A 19808-nucleotide genomic window follows, 5' to 3' on the forward strand; every position below is an offset into this window, starting at 1 on the left:
GATCTCTGTCTTCTGCTACTTACGCGTATGCCTTTCCATATCATGGTGTTTTGAAACAGGCTGATGTGATTACTGTCTTTTCATTCTTCCTTTAAAAGTGTTCTCTGTCCTGTGTATCTTCTAGATTTCTGGTAATGCTGTCATTCTTTTTAGGTTTTCTGCTTCTTTTGATTTCATTTTTTCTTAATTTTCTTTTTAATCCTATGAGAGAAAAAGAAAGAGATTATTCTCCCTCTTACTCCAGGAATTTCTTTCTGTTTCATTTTGTAAAGTGGGTATGCAATCTGTCTTAAGGTCCAAAAGAATAGTTAACAGAGTGGGTGGTGAGGTTATGCCTAATTTCTATTTTCTTCATTACAGTATTCTGTATTTTCTGAAATTGCTTCATGGTACACATCTACAAATATCTATAAATAGAATGAAATAGCAATGGAACTATTTCCATTTTGGCAAGGAAAAATTATGAGTGCCTGGTGGTGGGGACAGAATCCCAGAGAGCAGTTTCCAGACTCTCGGCCTCACGTGGGGAGGTGCTGGCTTGGGTGGTGAATGACCATCAACTGTGATTGGTTGGTCATCAGTTGTAACCGGTTAGCCAATTGGCTACTGATATAACTGCCGTGCCTGCGCTGGTTGGTCAGTTGGTTGGTTGGCAGGCAGAGAAGCGGGTGGCAGGTTGCAGGTCATGTGAATTCAGCCTCCAGTGAGACTACAGTGGTATGACTCCCCTACCTGTGGCTCCGTGGGTGTGCATTTTGGCCTCACCATATCCTGCGTTCTTATGTGGGGAGCGGGAGCAGAGACCCCGCAGTCTGCCTCGCACGACACTGGCTTTAGACCTTGCTTCTAGCTCTCCATCTGACCTCCTTTTGCTTGTCTGTCTTCACCACCAAGCATGACTACAATGGCTGGCTGAGCTGGAGATGGACAGCAGTCCATGGGGACTGTGGAAGTGATCCAATGTTTAGCAGGCGCCCACAAACCTGCAAGTCAATGGGGCACTTCTGTTGAATCCCCAAGGCTGGGCTCTTGCTGCCAGTTGTTCCTAAATGGAAGAAACAGAGGAAATAGCACCAATAGCCTTATGAAATCCAGCACCCTTAGCCAAATATGACAGTTTTTGTCTCCCATGGAAAAACCCTCTTGTTTATTTGATTAAACAAAAATAAAATAAGCTGCAGAGCAGCAATTTAAAGTCCAATGAGACACCAACTTTATTTTAAGGCTGCAGTTTTGAAAGCTGCTGATGACAGGAGATAAGGGTGAGATGTGATGAGGCTTATTCATTATAATAGCATCATAGTGCGATTACAGAGGTTCATTTTTAATTTTCATTTTATCTATTTATTCATTCATTTATTTTGGCATTCTTACTGGTTGCTTTTATTGATTACTGCATGCTTGTTTGAGTTGCATGACCAGTGTTGATGCTTGCTCACTCCTCATAGACAACCTCAAACAGAAAACCTTGGCAGGCCACCCAGAAACTAAGGTGGCAGGACTCAGAGACAGAGGTAATAAACTCTGACCAGAGAGCAGGCTCATTGCTGCATGCCCATGAAATTGTTGCCACTCATTGTATGCATGTAAACATAGGCATGCTATTTTGGGACTATAAACTGTCAGGTTCTAAGCATTTTGGGGTTTCCAGCTATTAACAAAACATAAGCTTCTAGCCCAAGGAATCAACACACAAAGTACAACAGATCAGCATTTTATTTATTTATGCAACAAACATTTATTGAACATCTATTATGTACGAAAAACCCTGCAACAATGAGGAACATGGAAATTTAAAGCTTTTAAAGCCCCTCTTCTAGTGAGGGATGCAGACGTGTTAACAAATTAAATGTAAAGCAAGCTTATTTAAAAAGTATTTTAGAAGAGGTAGCTATTTACAGGATGCAGTAGAGAGAGAAGTTAAAGTTATAATAAACCATTTTTTATTGTCATGTGAACAAAATTGTCTTTGTATTGAATTCATTGAAGTTGGTTGATAAATATGTACAACTGCATATATGAGCTGTCACTGGAAAATAACTTTTTATTGCCATTTTATATTTTGGTAATTCATGTTTAGTGCTCTTAGTCACTTAGTTTCTCAATATCTCATTTTCCTTATGTGTAAAGTTGAGTTAATAATTCATATATTCAATATTCAAAAATAGGTTAGGGATATTAATATATATATACAAACATATATATCAGAAAGTTGATTGAGAATACCAAGACTATGAATCTATAAACAATTTGAAAATATATATAAAATGAAAGATATTATAAGTGTTATTGTTTTAGCTTATATATGAGAAAACAAGTGATTATATATTATGGAAAGTAGATTTATGAAATGTATGAATTTGGCAAACAGTGAGAAAAATCTAGTATCTCTTCTTTCAGAAATAAGAACCATTCTTATTCTGTTGCTAGAGTAAAAGTTAAAGGAAGTTTTAGAGGTTTGACATCCCATGTTTGGTGGATCATAGATAATGATTGTGCTGAATGCTGGGCTGAAAATGTAAAGTGCATTGTGCTGAGACCCTGGTAATACTTTTCCTGAATAATAATACTTTCCCTTAACTATAAATCAACTAAAATTCATGTTTTTTTCTTCCTGAAAAAGCAGTTTCCACAGGATCCTAGTCAGTATTTCAGTGTAATGTCAAAATATTAGTTTCAATATATTCATGGTTTTATTGGTAAATTATTTTCCATTGATGATTAAGTATCTACAAATCATACATTATCAATTGACAACAGACCTATTGCTTCTAAAATTTCTCAAATTGGAGTGAAAACTAAAATCACTCTCTTTGTTTTTAAATCTACTTTGAATGAGATTTGTAATCCAATCTCTTGCATTATAGCATTTGACTGTAAAAAGTATAAATTTTCTCTATGTCAACATGCAATTTTCTAAACTCACTGATGCTCAGACTGCTAATAATCAAATAAGACTGAGTTCCAAAACTAGATTAAAGGACAATTGATTGCAGATGACAGTAACTCATGAAGGACCTGGAAGTCCATCACAATATCACATTTAGGTCATTAAGACTATGAGTTGTAAATTAAAGCCTATAAGGATGTTGCTTTCTTTTAGAATGAATTAACCAGTGTTATTATTGAACTATCCTGAATCACATTTTTTTATTTAATGAGGACTATATAATTCTTAAGAAATCTAGGTCAACATTTCTGTTTTACTTGTTTGTGGTGCATCAGCCATTATTTAATACCTTAAATATTGGGAGATGGGGGTGGTAGAAGCGCTTTACCAAAAACGAAGTGGGTATATAAATGTGAGACTTTTTTTTTTTAAACATTTAACAAAAACTTGGCTTTGTACCAGGCACTGTGCCAATTGTATTTCTTATATTATCTCATTTAATCCTTATAATATCTTCAGGAGGAAAAATATTACTCCCCCTCCACAAACACACAGATAAGGGGATTGAGACATTACATACAACCCAAGTTTATTTTGTCTAAGATCATTTACAGCATACTTGAGGATTTTTTTTTTTTTAATTTTAGTAATTTTCCCCATTTTTGAAAACTGACCCAACTATTGATTATGGCAGCACCATTTTTAGGAACCAAATCATTGGATAGTCTACAACTTTTATCTCCACTCTCCAACCAGGAGGCATGATGAAAAGTGGACCCTTGCTCTGACCAAAGGTTCGGTGTGGATAAATTTTGATCTGCACTTAGCTGACCTACTCTTGCTGTTATCAATCCAGGATTCTTAAAACTCCTTTTTCCCATAATACCTGTGACTATGTGTCCATAGCAATAGTGCAGTGTCACAAAATGATCGACACCTTCTTGATTCCTTTGTTTAATTTTTTCGTCAAGTCTTCACATCCTCAAAGGAAATATACTTGATAAACTCAAGTCCAAGGACGACAGCAAAAGCCCCACCTAATAGAAGAGTCCTTAGAAGTTGATTTCTTAGGTACAGCTTTTTAGGTCTCTCAAAAAACTGATTCATAGCCCTTCCTCTGGAGTATAGGATTCTCAATTTGAATAGCTCTGTTAGGTTTCATTTCATTGCCACTCGGCAACCCTGTTCAGTAAGATTTTCTATTGTCTGGTTGCTCTCACAGTCAGATGTGTTTTTTTGCTTTCTAATGTGAATTTGTTCACTGATAAATGTATCATTAATTTACTCTTAGTGTTCAATGAAGTCTTTTTTTTAATAACTTGCTGAATTACTTATAACAGAAAAAAATACATATAATTTTACACTAATAATAAGAATGATTCATTTACTTTCATTTTGTGTTTTCTCAATTTCTTAAAATGAATTCTAAGAATTTACTTGGTAAATAATTGGTTCTCAATAAGCACTTATTTTAAAAATTCATGTCAAAATAAAAAGACCTGAATATTCTAAGTGGGGCCAAGTTTTAATCTAAACTAAATTTTGCTTATGATAATTTATCTTCCTAATTTATGAACCAAATCTTAATACTAATTTTGCAAACACTGATGACTTGTGGTCCATTTAGGAATACGTTATGATTTTCCTTAAATAATCCTAACATCATTTAATGAGATGCTATGAAACAACATATTCTGACTTTCTAATAAATCATTTAATGGCATTTAATTCCTGTAGACCTCTGCTTTTCTTCTTCTTAACATTCTTGTTTGAGATTCACAGCTACAACCCCTGCCTTCCTCATGTGAAGTAGGGTAAAATCTTTTTATTCTCGCTCTTCCTCCCTCACTCCTCCTTTTATATCATTAAGTATCCTGTGCTCCAACCAAGCAACATTTTAAGCTTCCCTTCTTGCCATAAAGAAAGCATAAAGCTCATAAATGCTTGTTATTCTCCCTATAATTCTGGTTCCCACCTTTCCTCTTCCATATCTCTCCACTGGGCCAAATGAGGGGCATCTTTGAGCCTCACAAGTGGTGCCTCCTTGGTGAACCCTCCCTGCTATGCCTACAGCGAGGTAGCGTGGTTCCTTCTTTCCCCTGGGCTCTCCTACTTCCTGGATACTGGTCAGATTGTAGAACGGAGTAGCTATTTGAGTAAATGTCTTCTTCATCAGCTACAATATGAGCTTTCTTTTAAGCAAGGGGCAGTTTTATTCTTTTTGTATCTGGAACACTGTGTTCAAAAAATACTAACTTGGAAATCAGAAAAGTGGTGATACTATGAGATTAAAGTCTCATAAATCTTTTTCTTCTTTGAAATAAGAATCCAGTTGCTCATTGCTACTTATCTTTCTTGAAGGCTGAAGTGGATATTGAGATGTTTTGGGAAATGTCGGAAGGTTTTCCATGGTAACTTAGTAACTCTTCCATAGTAACTCTTCACCTAAACAGTTGGTCAAGGTAAGTAATCTCCAAGGGAGGGCATGAAATGTCAAATATTATTGGTTTCCCTGTGACAGCGGGTAAATGGTATAGTAAAGAGTCTTTGTAAAAGAGTTATGGTCAAAACTAAACTAAGCTGTTTTAAGAGACTCTTCACTCTCCCTAATATGTATAGCTTAAAATAAAACCTAATGTATAGACATGAAAAAAAGGAAGTTTGTTTAAAAAGGTTTGGAGCTTTGAAACGCTACACTTTATGATTTCAATTTCCTCTTATATGTGTCAGTAACTCTTCAGAATTTAGGAGTGTTTAAAGCACTTGGTTATTGCTTTAGGTTGAAAAATGTGCTTTTACAAAAGTATACCATCTCTGAAAGTCTTTTATGTTCTCTCACCTACCAACACTCATTTCTATTCAATTGCCACTAAACCCAGTTTTGCAACCAACTATGGACCTGATCGCATACATGGTGTTAGAGAAATCTGTAGAGAGTTGTATGTTTCTTATTTGCATCCACGCAGTTAGTAACCATTAGTTAAGTTCCAACCACAGGTAGAGCACAGTGATAGACACTGAGATGCCAAAGGTAAATGCAAAAGGGAGCTTAGAACACATTAGACTGTAACAAGCATCACAGTGGCACTGTAAACACGACCCTATACTGGAAAAGAAGCCAAAATTCATTCTGACTGATCAGAGGTAGCTTCTACATACCAGTGGTGTGATTGAGACACATTACTTAACCTCTATCTATCTCACTTTTCTATAAATAGAGGTACCGATACCAACTCATAGCATTTAGTAACAATTGAATTTGTTTATATGTTGTAAGCTCTAAGAACAGTTGCTGATACCCAGTATGTGCTTAATAGAATATAAACGTAATTGGTTTCGCAAAGGATATTCTGCACTTTTAAGGAGGAAAAGGTAAGAAAGGACTTCCCGGGCAGAGGTAACAGCCTAAGTTGGAACAAAGACATGGAAGTATGAAGTGTGCTAGAGGAGTTCTGTGTGGCTAGAACTTTCTGTTAATGGGAAATACTGAGGAGATGTCCCACAAATGTAGTTAGACACCAAATCAGAAAGAGTGTTATATGCCAGATCAAGAATATCTGACTTTGATGTTTATGTTTTCAAAAAGTAAACTTTGTGGCAAAAAGCAAAACAGAAAGATGTTTTGTAAAAGAGGTACAGACAAGGAGCCCAGTTAGGGTTACTAACTGGTTATGACAACAGCCCAAGTTAGAGATGATGGGGCCGAGATGAGGACATGCTATCCTTGGGAAGGTAACAAGAACTAGGATTTGAAAGCAGAGACTATACCAAGGGCAAAATACCAACTACAGGTGTATCCTTTCCCTTTTCTAGAAAACAGAATTGTATTTGATAAAATCTTATTGCTCTTCATCAAATTCTGTTTAAGATTTTTATCTTCAAACCACCCAGGAACATTATAGCCTCATATACTATAATTGATTAATTTTATGACTCACTATTTTATGTAAATGGAAGTTTTAAACTTGTTATTTATCATGAGAGTCTCTGTCTGGCAGTAGCTAGGCAGAGAAAATAAGATAAAAGATATAATTTTTTTTTTTTTCCCAAGAGCTACTGAGTAGGAAGAGAAACAAAAAGTAACATGGACACAATCCTTAAGGAAATATGAAAAAGTATAGATTTGCTCAACCCAAAGGTTGAACAAAGGTATATGTATCATTTGTTGAACCCTTACTATATGCTATTTCCACGTGATCATCTCAATAACCCTATGAGGCAGGTACAATTATTATCTTTATTGTACAAGGGAGGAAACTGAGCCTCAGAAAGAGTATGTTACTTGCTTAAGCTAGCAGGGCAAGGAAGTATAGTGGGGAAAAGGTGCTCAAGGGAGGATTCTAATTCAGATTTGAATCCAGATTTAGATGCCCTGTACGGAGAGCACTCAAAACTAAACAATTTCACATTGAGACAAATACTATCAAATATGGTTCTTTCTTTGGCCCATGTCACTAAGAACACACCTTGGGAGGGTGAGATCTTCTGGATGTCAGTCTCAATCTTCAGAGCATTTTAATTTCTCTAAACATCCCTTTCATGGTCTCTCACTCTTCAACTTATTAGTGCCTTTTGTCGCTGCATTTCTGTCCTTCCAGTCCACTCCAATTAAGTACTAATTGAGCAAGTCATGTGACCGAGTGGGAAGAACCTCAGCCTCATAGTTAAGGGGTTGGGACCTCTAATTGTGTGTCCTGGGTGAGCTGGGGTAGCATCAGTTATAGTTTTCCCTCCATAAAATGAGTTGCTGCCCATTTCCCTTTATGATCTCACGATTAGTTAGCTCTAAAGTTTGCCACCCAGAATTTATCTACAGAAAAACTCCATCCCAAGCTGATTTATTCCTCCTCCCTGATTGTCTCCACACCAGTTGTTGTGCACTTAGAGGAGGCTACACATTTCACATTTAGGAGGCGACACACCAATTTTCACATTTCCACGAGCAAACCACAAACAAGGTAAATCTGCTACCTCCCAAATAATACAGCATATTCTATAACCCAAAATAAGTGATTTTCTGATTTTGCTCTCTTTTGGAGTATCCACATCACTTTGCTGTCATTAGCATGACTTGTTCAGAGTTGACTGGATTGGTTTTACTCCATGAACGTCCAAGAGGCAATCTGTACATGTTATGATATAATTCATCTCAGGCTTTAGGGCACCATCATGGAAACTAGGGGAAAAAAAAAAAGATTAGGTACTTCTTTTTGCTTAACCAACCAGGAACACATTCTTATTCCATCTGTTCCCAACAACAGATCTGTTATCTGATGCGGACCCTGACTTGCACCCAGCCTGATATTATTCTCATACCACCTGACTTAGTGGACATCTTGGCCCTGTCCCTTTTAGGGCCCCTCTTTTGACTTTCACCAACAGAACATGACCTCTAATCCAAATATATATTTCTGTAATGGAATTTAAGACTCAAAAAGTTGAGTGCAAACAACTTGGCTATTCCTCTCTCATCAGACTCCTGGGGAATTCAGTTCTCATTTTTTCACATGTAGGACTGATGAGCTCCTACTGTGTTTAAGATCTTTTCCTTTTTCTCTTTAAATCACTGGCTTCCTGTAACTTCCTTCTGTGATCTCTCTCTGACAACTATAGTATCACAATTATGATTACTCAAGCTTTTTCTTCCCTGAAGTCTCCATTGCTGAAGTCTTGAGAGCACCAATGTAGTTTTATTCCAGCAGTTGCTGATATACTTTTTAAAAAAATATATTATGTTATTTTTTATTTGCTCCCCAAATTTAGACTGGTCAGTCTAATGTTCAATTTATAAGTTTTCACATACAGGTACTGGTATACTTTTTAATTATAAAATCCAAGTGTCTTGGCCAAACCAAAGCCAAAGGGCAGATCTGTCATTGTTAATTCAAATGATTTCTGGGAGAGATTGCGGCAGTGTGATCCACTTTGGCCTTGAAGAGTATAGGCTCTGTTCATTCAGCTTAGAAATCGGAGGGCTGTACCTCCTGTCTGTGAGACTCTGTTGCAGAATACAAGGCAGGACTTCTTAGAAGAGCTGACCAGGGCAAGAAACTCATGGCCCTCTGTAATTCCTAAGCATTGTTCCCTTCTCTACCCCACCCCTAAGAATCCCTACAACAAAAAGGATCTTCCTTTCTATTTTCAATAGCTTTGACCGAAGTGTGAGGGAGACTGGTTTAGCTTTCTTGGCTTTGTCAAAATTTTAAATCATGGTCTGATGCTCTATAAAAATTACTTTATAGATTTTGAAAGAAAATGATGTGAAAATGATGATAGTATGATAGAAAGTAGCCTTATGATGTTGTCTTATGCATGACAAAGCGGTCAGGCTCTCACCCAGGAAAGATGGCAAGGGAGTTGTATTTCACGTAAATACCATTTACTCTGTTTCTAGGAGACTCTGTAACGGTTGCAATTTGGCATCTTAATAACTGTGAAAGTGTAGAAAATAGTGTTTCCAATTCTTTTTCCACACAAATTTTCATTAGAGTAGTTTTATTAGAATAGTAGAGAACACTGTTTAAGGTAACTGGAATTGACTTCCTGCATCTCACAGAATCAGAAGCAAAGAAGTTGCCACCTTTCTGGAAAAGGAAGGTTAGCTTTTAATTTATGATAGACTTGGCCAACTATAGGCTTCATCATTTCCACATACAGAGTTTTCCCTTTTCCAGTGAGTCAACTGATGGCTACTGGCATGACATTCCTTCTTTAGCACTCATCTCTCTAAAATTGGATCAAATTGTAGACTCTTTACAGTTAGATGAAAGGATAATAGAAGAGTTTCAATCTATCCATTTTTCTGAGGCTGGAGCAAAGAAAAGTCCACGTATGCTCTCAATGTATTTCTCAATTTTCCCAGATCACTTTTCCACCCTTTGTTTACCCATTTATTTAATAACTTTTACCCAGTACCACTTCTGGGCCCTTCACTGTGCTAGGCACACAGCCCAGTCAGAGAGAGGCAAACTTACAAAACACTGTAATGAAACTCGAGAACTTTTCAGGAACCAGTTCATGAAGAGCCTCATAAACCATTCTGGTCTTGAAAATAACAATTTTGAAAATCCCTGGTAGATAAAAATGGCAACAATGTTATCATACATTTGCATACAACTTTATTTTTCAAAGTATTTTGTTGGTTTTGATGCCATTGGATTTCTATGTCTACCCTGTGAAGTAAGGACAGAAGTTCTTTCTGATTACAGACAAGGAAAAGGGGACTCGTCCGTGGTCACACAGCTAGTACGCCACAGACAGGAATGAGAACTCAGGCTGCGGATTCCTAAATCAAAGATATTTCATCGTTCAGCCTCCGCTTAGGCACTTTGAGTATAGGTGGTGGCATTTCCCCTAACGACCTGCTCGTTCATGGGCAAATGCTCATATTATCTGGAGATGACTGAGTTGTCTCTCTGTCCTTGGTAATGCCCACCACAGTGGCTCCAATGTACTCAGTGCTCAGTAAATGACTTGCTGTGTGATGTAGTTTATACTCTCTCGATTTTACATCATAAGTCCCTTTACTTTTGTCCTTAGGGGAAAAGAAAAACATGAAAAATCAATGGGGATAAACTAACTGGCTGGCATGGAAGAAGAGATTAGTTTTTCTGATGAGTCTTTACCATCCTAAACAACTCGGGATGCACTTACTTTGCAGGGAGTACCACATGCATAGGATAGGGTCAGGGTTCTGGTTGGGAGTCACTAATGTTAGTCCTTCTGCATTTCCACTGTTCCCTCTTCTCTGGAGAAATGAGCTGGGGAACAGCATCTTACAGTGAGCAGAGTCACCACAGGGACTAGTGATGGCTGTCTTCTTAACCAGCTGACAAGTCTTGTGTCTCTGTGAATAGACTGAATCAGGACTCTCTTCCTCTCATGATAAGGACCCCAAACTTACTCTAATCCCTCTCAGTCAAACTCAGAAGATTTTTGTCATCGAACCGCAATTCTTAAGTAATACCTTTTTAATTTCTTCTTTTTGTTAATCAAAGGCATGTAAAAATGCTAAGCAGAACTGCCGATAAACCAGTACCGACTAGAGAACTCTATCTAGCCCAAAGCAAGGAAATGTGATGATTGTGGTTAGTATATAGAACCTTATCGTTGATATAGCCAGAATTTCCATTAAGCTTTGTCAGCAGTTGAAAATGGTTTTCTACCTTGGTGAAAATTTCAGAGACTACTGAGAACCAGTTAGGATGTGACTTGGGAACATCTCCTCCAGGAAGCCTTCCCTGATGCCCATGCTGAGCCAAGTGTCAGAGAACTCTGCATGGAACAATCTCAGTGTTGTTAATAATGGAGTCCCAGACCAGCAGCATCAGTATCACCTAGGAGCGTGTAAATTCTTGGGCCTCACCCCACACCTGTTAATCAGAAACCCTGGCATGCAGCCCTGCAATCTTTGTTGAAACCATCCTTCTAGGTGATTCTGATGCATGCTTGAGTTTGAGAACCCCATGTCTTATTGACAAACATATCATACTAAAATTATCACCTTATATTGTGCTCCAAACTAGACCGGACGCTGTCTGAGGGTAAGGACCATTTTTTTTGGTAGTCACATTATGCGTGCCTGCCTGTGTGTGTGTGTGTGTGTGTGTGTGTTTGTGTGTGTGTGTATGTTACAAAAATGTAACCTGCTTTTATTGGCTCCTCTTTTGCTCCTTTCCAACAATATATCATGAACATTCTTTTGGATACAGATATTTTGTGATAGGATATTTGATGGCTGGGTAGCATGTTATATTGGTTATATCAAAATTTCTTTAATTTGCTATTATTTGATAACATCTTCTTTTATAAATTATCTTTTTATGAAAATAACACATGCATATACTTAAAAACCTGTTTAAAGCTAGCAGCCCGTTTACCACCACCAGCACCACCACCACCCCCACCCCCACTCCTCATTCTTATTTCTAGGGGCAATTGTTTCCCACCCCTTTAGATGATGCTATTTATATCCATGTTTCTAAATAACATACATATACTCCTCTGGTGTCACAATTTTAGACATCTTCTATGAAATTCCTATGATGGCAGTTGAGAATTTGTCTTTCTCATATCCCTACACCATTATTTTCCCATTCTTCCAATATAACTTCATCCTATATTTTAGTTAATGCAAAAGTTCAGTATTTAAAACTGGGTAAACATTATTCAAAGCCAAGAAGTATGCTGTTTCTTTTCTTGAAAAAACTTTTTTTGAGTGATGCTAGTTTCCTTGTATTTTTACTCTCACAGTTTTCTAAATAGTCCATTAACACTGCCATGTGCACATGAATTTCTTTTTCCTTAATATTCAGACCTATTGTCATTTCTGGACAGGATGCCCTCCAAGCCTCTTATATTGTTGTTACAGGATCCCTGCATCACATTTGTTAGACTTGTGGTTCCTGAATCCTTGTCTTCCTAGTTCTTGGTTAATGGCCTCATTTTGCTGGATTACATCTTCTAGAAGCTTCCTAAGAAAGGGTGGATAAGAAAGATAAGTTTTTTGCATTTTTGTCTGGAAGACACTTTATTCTACCCTCATGGTGTATTGATAATTTGGTTAAGTATATAATTAGCTGGGAAATCTTTTCCCCAAGAATTTTGGAGAAATTTTTACATCATTTCCTAGTTGGGAAGTCTTACACTTTTGATTTTTTTGCTCTTTTGTGCCTGACCTGATTTTTTTCTCATTAGAAATATTAAGAAATTTTCTTCATCTCTGGAGTAATGCTATTTCAATGTGACAGGCTTATGTGTGGGTGCTTTTAAACAAATGGTGCTAGGCTTTAGTGAGCAATTTGAATATGGAGACTCCTGTTTGTTTATATGCGATGCGGAATTTTCTGAAATTATTTCTTTGATAATTTCTTCCTGTCTAGTTTCTTCAGTTCTGTTTTGGAACTTCTCTTAGTTTTATATTAGATATGGATTTGTTCTGAGTTTTGTTTTATTTTCTTTTTTTTTCAACATTCATCTCTTTGTTCTTTTATTCTGCTTTCTGTCAGATTTACTTAAATGTATATTCCAATAATCAGGTTTTTAATATTCAGCTATTAATTTTTTTAGTTTCAAGAGTTCTTTTGCATTCTCAGAGTGCTTCTGTTTTATGAGAATTTGTCCTTATTTTCTAGATACAATATCTTCTCATTTATATCATGCTATTACATTTTCTTCTGTTTCCTGCACATATTATGTATGCATATTATTTTTTTTACCATTTCCTGTTGTCTGTTTGTTCTGATTTTTGGCTTTCATTTTGGAAGCTTTTCCCAATTTATGGCAACTTCTGCTGCTGATTTACATGTAAGAGTAAAGCCAAGAATAAAGGCTAGCTGAAAGCTATGTGTTGGGTGGAAGGTTTGTGTTCACAGTAGCTTGGTCTAATTTAGTATATATGTAGGTTTGACCCTAGGGACACATTTTATTTCTCCAAGAAACATCACAGTCTGCTGGGGACATAACCTTGGCTGCTCGGATGCTGAGGGTATTGCCATTCAGTGTGCAGGTTTTGGGGTTTCAGCTACAGGGTTTCATGTCCACTTTCCATTGTGCCCACTGCTCTCTCAATTTCATTACTCTTTCTCAGAGAGTATTAGCATTGCAGGACTATTCTCCAAGTACTGACTTTGAACCAACACTTCATCCGTCTTTAGCCCAGTATTTTGGTTTGCCTTTTAGAGTAACTTGGAGTCTTAGTCTGGCTGTTACTATCCCTATAAATAAAAATCAGTTAAATTTTCAGAGCTTCCTTACTTTTCTCTATAAAATGCCAGCCTCACAGGGACATCATAAGGATTGAATGAATTATATATGTAAAAACACTTTGTGAACTAACTGTAAAGCACAATACAATTCTTTAACAAGATTGTGACTTCTCGGTGTGGCATTGGAAGGAACCCTCATACTTTTCCAGAAGCATGCACATTGCTGCAGATTCAGGATGGTCTGCTACAGTTTACAACGTGCTTTTATGTATTCCTAAAAGCAGTGGAGAACAAACTTGCTCCTTCAGAGTCTGGAAGCTAGTGAGAAATTTCTTTTGGGTCTTGTATAATCTTAAAAATACACGTGAATCTTGCATGTTGCTCCATAGTGTATCTGTTTTAATAGAAAAGTAATGTTGTTAAATCCCTTATCATGGTATGAAACTGACAATTCAGGAAGATGTACTGTATTATTTCTGGGATTTATATACCTCCTAACATGTCAGTAAATATCCCTGGGAGTGCACATGTTTCTGCTTTTGTATAGAAATAAACTCTCAACCATCATTTCTGAGAAATTTTGTTCCTTCCACTTCTTTATTTTTAAATTTAGATTCAAGATGGGCTGAGAAATTAACACAGATAGAGAAGTATGGGGATAGAATGGAATTGATTGTAGGCTGCTGAGGGGAGTAGCTTATTACAAGTACGTAAACATGCTTGCTCCCTGTTGCTATGCAAAACAATAAAAATTGCCAGGGGAGTAGAGAAGAAAATTAGCAGTGTTTCCATATTGCAGGGGAGAAAAGTGACGACATTGGGAGCAGAAATTACAGGGTATGCTCATTTAAATGAATACAGATAATAAAATGTGAACTTTGTTGAATATACAAGGTCTATTTTATTTTCTGTGTGTCCACTAAAAGGAATGGTATATCCCATATTGATTATTTTAAAATGGAAAAACCGTCTACTTCTAATAAGTGTTTTAACAGTGCTATGGGATAGTGTCCATAATTTTCTGCCTTCCTCAATCTCCATCAATCCTCACTCCTAAGTAAATATCCAATCTAAGTGAAAACCATGTTCACGCTTCGGAAGCACTTTTGATGCAAAGCCTCTAGACCCCTCTCAAACATGTTGCTACACTGAAGCACATCCCTCAATTCTATACGGAACCTTCCTTGGTGTGCGTGTGTGTGTGTGTGTGTGTGTGTGTGTGTGTGTGTGTGTGTGTGTGTGAAAATACATGTAACATAAAACTTGCCATTTTCACGTTTTAAAGTGTACAATTCATGGTTTTTAGTACATTTACAATATGCAAGTATCGCTACTATCTAATTTCAGGCTATTTTCATCACCTAAAAGGAAAAGCCATACCTATTAAGAAGTTACTTTCCATTCTCCCTTCCCTAGTCTCTGGCAATCACTCATTAGTCTGCTTTCTGTCTCTATGAATTTAGTTATGCTGGATATTTCATGTAAATGGAATCATGCAATTTTGTGGCCTTTGTGTCTGGTTTCTTTCAGTTAGCATGAGTTCAAGGTGCACTGAGGTTTTGGCGTGTATCAGTGCTTCGTTCCTTCATGTGACTGAATAATATTTGAGTGTATGGATACACCAGAGTTTGTTTATCTATGCATCAGTTGATGGACATTTGAGTTGTTTCCACCTTTTGGCTATTGTGAATAGTGCTGCTATGAACATTCTAGTACAAGTCTTTATTTGAACACAAGTTTTCAGTTCTTTTGGGTATATTCCTAGGATTGGAATAGCTGGGTCATATGAGTTTATGTTTATCTTATTTAAGAACCACTAAATTGTTTTCTGCAGTGACTATCATTTTACATTCCTACTAGCAATAGATGGGAGTCCCAACTTTTTTATATCCTTGCCAACACTTGCTAGTTTTCTTCTATTTTTTTTTAAATAGCCATCCTAATCCATGTGAGGTGACATCTCACGGTGGTTTTGGTTTGCATTTCCATAATGACTAATGAAATTGAACATTTTTTCATATGCTTGTTGGCCATTTATATATTGTCTTTGGAGACATGTCATTTGACCATTTTTAAATTGGGTTGTTCATTGTGACATGATGTCTTAAGCATAAGCCTTGAGACAAATTGGAAACTACTGGTTGGCCATTTTATTAGAAATCATACATCTTGTAAAAATCTCAAGAATAAATTTTGCTAAATTCATTGTGCACTATTTCACTAAGAAGTCCCTTCTCATTTCTTTCCCCTTTGATCATTGGTCCTCTGGCTCCATCTGTCAAGAAATAAATAAATGAGACCCTACAGAACCAAGTTTCACTATTGCATCTGAAGTTTCATCGCTGTGGGTATCCAGGAGTCAGCATTGCCATCAAAGACAGTTGCTAAATTGGCCTGAGTTCATTATTCTTCATTTGCATTAGCAATTGCTCTAAGCAGTAACAATATTATAACCCAAACCAGCATCCCCGTTGTCTTTCATTTATTTGATTTAATACATAGCGATGGAGTCTCTTAAAGAGCATTTACTTTTCTTCACATCACCAAAATTATTCTCAATGGAAACATTTAGCCTGATAATGTGGATGAATTCCCTTTTAGATCCAGTGACAAGGTGGGAATCAGAATGTCTCATTGTTTGACCATTTTGGGTAAATGGGTAAGAAAAAGAAGGAATGGGAGCAGATTTTACTGTGATTGAGTTAGGCTTCTGTGAGTTTGAGTCAGGGGAATAGGAGTAACGTTTGTGATCACTTCATTTCAATGTTTCATTTATTGAAGTAAGATCATAGGACAAAAATGTCCAACTTAGGAAAGGTAGAAGTGGAATTACATCCTGGCAGTCAAGATTGATCATTGTTTTATTTAATCTGATTCTGCTTTTTTCTTCTCACCTATAAATTTGTTCTTTGTGCTATTCCAAATCTGCTGGTAGTTCATATCCCCTATAGAATCCTCTATGCAAAACACATAGTGTTCAGTGATCAGTTATCATTTGAATCTTCATACAACTTTAATAAGCTGTGTTTTATATTTAAGTAGTTTCTCCCCTGATGGTTGCCCATGGCAGACTTTGGAGTTTGATAGCTCTTCACTCCTTATTTTACATTTCATCTCATAGTAATTATACCCTGTGCCCTTAAGTCTCAAAAGCATCAAAATATTTAAAATTATATGATTAAACACTTCAGATAACAGTATTAAAACTTCAGGAAAAAACACTCTAGAGCAAGGTGCTTCATGCTGGAGTTTTTATTCCACTTCCTTCTTCTCTAAAACCTCTATGTCAGCACGGGCGTCTGTCATGCTTGTTATAAGTTCAGGGGGACTCCCTTAAAAAGTCTAATCATTCAGGATGCCATTTTGAAAGGGAGCTTTTGCCACCAGCATTGAGGGAGGAAACAGAATGATGGTCTTGATGTTGACAGTGATAATGATTCATTCTAGCCATCAGTATGTGTTGGACTCCTGATGCTGTGCTAAGCTCCTTATTATACATCATCATGTTTAAGCCTTACCACAAACCCACCAGGTGGGTGTTATTACCTTTTCATTTTACAGATGGAAAGACTGAGGCTCAGAAGGTTGTTCAAGGCCACTCAGGTACTAAAAGACAGACTAAGAATTTAGACCTAGAGTACCATGATGACAGCTTTGAAAAGGCAAGCTGCGTAGGTTGTTGGAGGTACCTAGCATGTCTTTAGCATGGCGTCCTCTGGACAGTGTCCATGGTTGTCTCAGTCAGACTGACCACATGGCTGCCTGTTTCCTCAGCACCCTGTTATCATCCATGTAGTAATTATCCCCATACTTCTCTCCATCCTCCCAGGTTGTTAACTTCTGGAGAGCATAGGCGCTGTGTCATATATCTTTCTATCTTCAGGATATAACAAAGACTAGGAACTCAAAGTTTGTGGAAGGAATGGTTGAATTAATGGGGAAAAAAATAAATGTGTATGTGTGTAAGTGAATTAATAGGTAGTTTCCTGCTCTCAATCCCAACTTGTTTTGTTGTTGTTGTTGTTGTTTATTTTTTTCAGGTTTGAGAGATTTTAATTAACACAAGGGGCTATGCCTAGTCTTTAAATCTGTCCAAGCAAATGGAATGAAAGTCTTCTAATCCTCCAGAGATTCATCTGGCAGTGAGTGACCTAAGGAAAAAGAGCCTGCCTCCTACATCTTCGAACTGCCTTCTCTTAGTTCCTTACTGTTCTGTGCAGGTCTTTGATCCCAGGATTCACACATCAGATTCATGTTTGCCTGTCTTTGCTCTTTCCGTAGTTGTAGTGCCCATAGTACCTTGGGACCCGGGAAGATTAAAAAATGCTTGGTTTGGCTCAAAATTGTGCTGTAAGTACAGGGATAATTTCCGGTCATTGGCCTCTGGGACTTCTTCAAGGCTTCAATTCTCAGCTCCATCACTTTTCCATTAAAATCATTTTGAAGGATGTTAGCTTGTTCCTGATATCTGACCCATTCTATTTTCCTCTGTTGCTTTTCCTGGCGGAAGAAAGAGCCTCTTCCTTACCTCCTTTACTTCCTCTGTACATGACGTCTCCAGTGCATTCTTGATCTTTCTAGGTGATGAGGGGATTTGGAGAGTCTTTCCAGAAACAATGGTTAGAAGCCCCGAAGTAGGTGGCGCGCCTTAACCATGCCTTAACCGTAAGCGTATCGTTAGGCCCAAGGGCATCTTCCATCCTTGTCAAGGGGAGTGCTAACCTTCTCTCCTTTCATACAAAACTCTGCCTCCCAACTCTTTTTTTTTTTCTTTTTTTTTTTTCCCCAACTCTTAATATAAAATGGGCCCAGCCATCTCCATAGCTCCCTGGATAAATTACCCCATTATTTTTCTCTTTAGTTTCTTCAGTCCCCATCATTTCTTTTTTAGGCTGCCGTGCGCTTTCTTATTTTCCACAACTGACACTTATATATGAGCTAAGCCAAATCAAGCCTTTTAAAACTGTAAGTGTCTACCCATTAGTGAGTCTTGAAATTAATTAAGTGGGTGGCAGTCAGCATTTTTTTAAAAAAGAAATAAACAAACTAGAAAAGAGTACAATTTAGCATGCATGGCACGTAGAAAGATACAGTAATAGTAAGACACAGTAATTGTTTCAGATTGATGGGTAAATAGGAGACACATATATATCAATAGCACTGATTAAATATCACATATTAAGACATGTTTTAAGCAGGGCAAATGCCCACGTTGACATTTAAGGCAGTATATTTCAAGATGTTTGGACACTGTGTACACTAAGAAAAACATTTTATATTGTGACCCAGTACATAATCTGAGTGTGTATACTAGATTGCTCTGTGAAGTATATTGCTTAGTGTTTGAAATACACTGTCTTAAATGATATTCCAATGTGGAACTTGTGGTCAGACGTCACTTGTCCTGCTCAAACAGGTCCTAGAGTTTTATGTTTGGTCAGCTTTTGTAAAAATTATGGCCAATGTTTAGGAAGTTTAATCCCAGTACAATTATTTTAACATTATCTGAACCAAAATTAAAAATACTGCAGAGAATTGTAATAGGAAAAAACAGAAAGTTAAAAAAAAATTGATACTGGAAGCTTAACTTTGAAATTCGCAGATTGCTTCATTTTTGTCCTCTTCTTTAAATTTGTTTCTCCAAATGTTAATCTAAGAGCACTGCTGCTTTAGGTAAATTGTGGGGGCTGGGTTTACATCAGTCAATAGCGTTAATAGAGGATTTAAACTTTAACTTGCTGTGAGAGAGCCAAAATTTGCTGTGGAATTCATTCATGTGCAGAGCTGCCTCGCACAGCTCATTGGAGATAAGACAGTTTTGAGTTCACATGCCAAGCTTTTGCCACTGTATATTTTCATATTTCTCTATGACTCCGCAGAGACAAGCTTTTGATCAGTTTAGTAGCAAATTGAAAATGTTCTTCTTCAAAATATCTAATACTGAAGTGAAGTGAAACAATACTGCTCTTCCCAAAACAAGTATGTGTTGAGTGCTTACTCAGAGCTAGGCAATTGTTGAACAGTAGGGTTACAAAAGTGAGCAGGATGCAAACCTGCTGTAAAGGGTCATCTGTCTTGGGAGAGTCCCCCCTTAGGAGTTGATTTAATCTTGCCTGGGTCAGTGGGTAGACTGAAGACTCTCCCATATGCCCTTTCGGACCCACTCACCATCCTTCACCTTGCTCTCTGCTCTGGGAGGTTGACCTACATAG

General features: G+C 37.2%; 1 protein-coding gene and 1 pseudogene across 2 annotated transcripts in view; one reads left to right on the forward strand and one right to left on the reverse strand.

Annotated features, from left to right (window-relative positions):
* Window positions 1–19808, forward strand: part of ST6GALNAC3 (ST6 N-acetylgalactosaminide alpha-2,6-sialyltransferase 3) — a 521545-nt gene that overhangs the window by 340506 nt on the left and 161231 nt on the right. The gene's annotated exons all lie outside the window — the stretch shown is intronic.
* Window positions 18205–18340, reverse strand: LOC141572593 (U6atac minor spliceosomal RNA; annotated as a pseudogene).

Source organism: Rhinolophus sinicus, chromosome 14 (genome assembly GCF_057876585.1).
Source record: "Rhinolophus sinicus isolate RSI-liver-muscle chromosome 14, RSI-T2T, whole genome shotgun sequence".
NCBI lineage: Eukaryota > Metazoa > Chordata > Mammalia > Chiroptera > Rhinolophidae > Rhinolophus > Rhinolophus sinicus.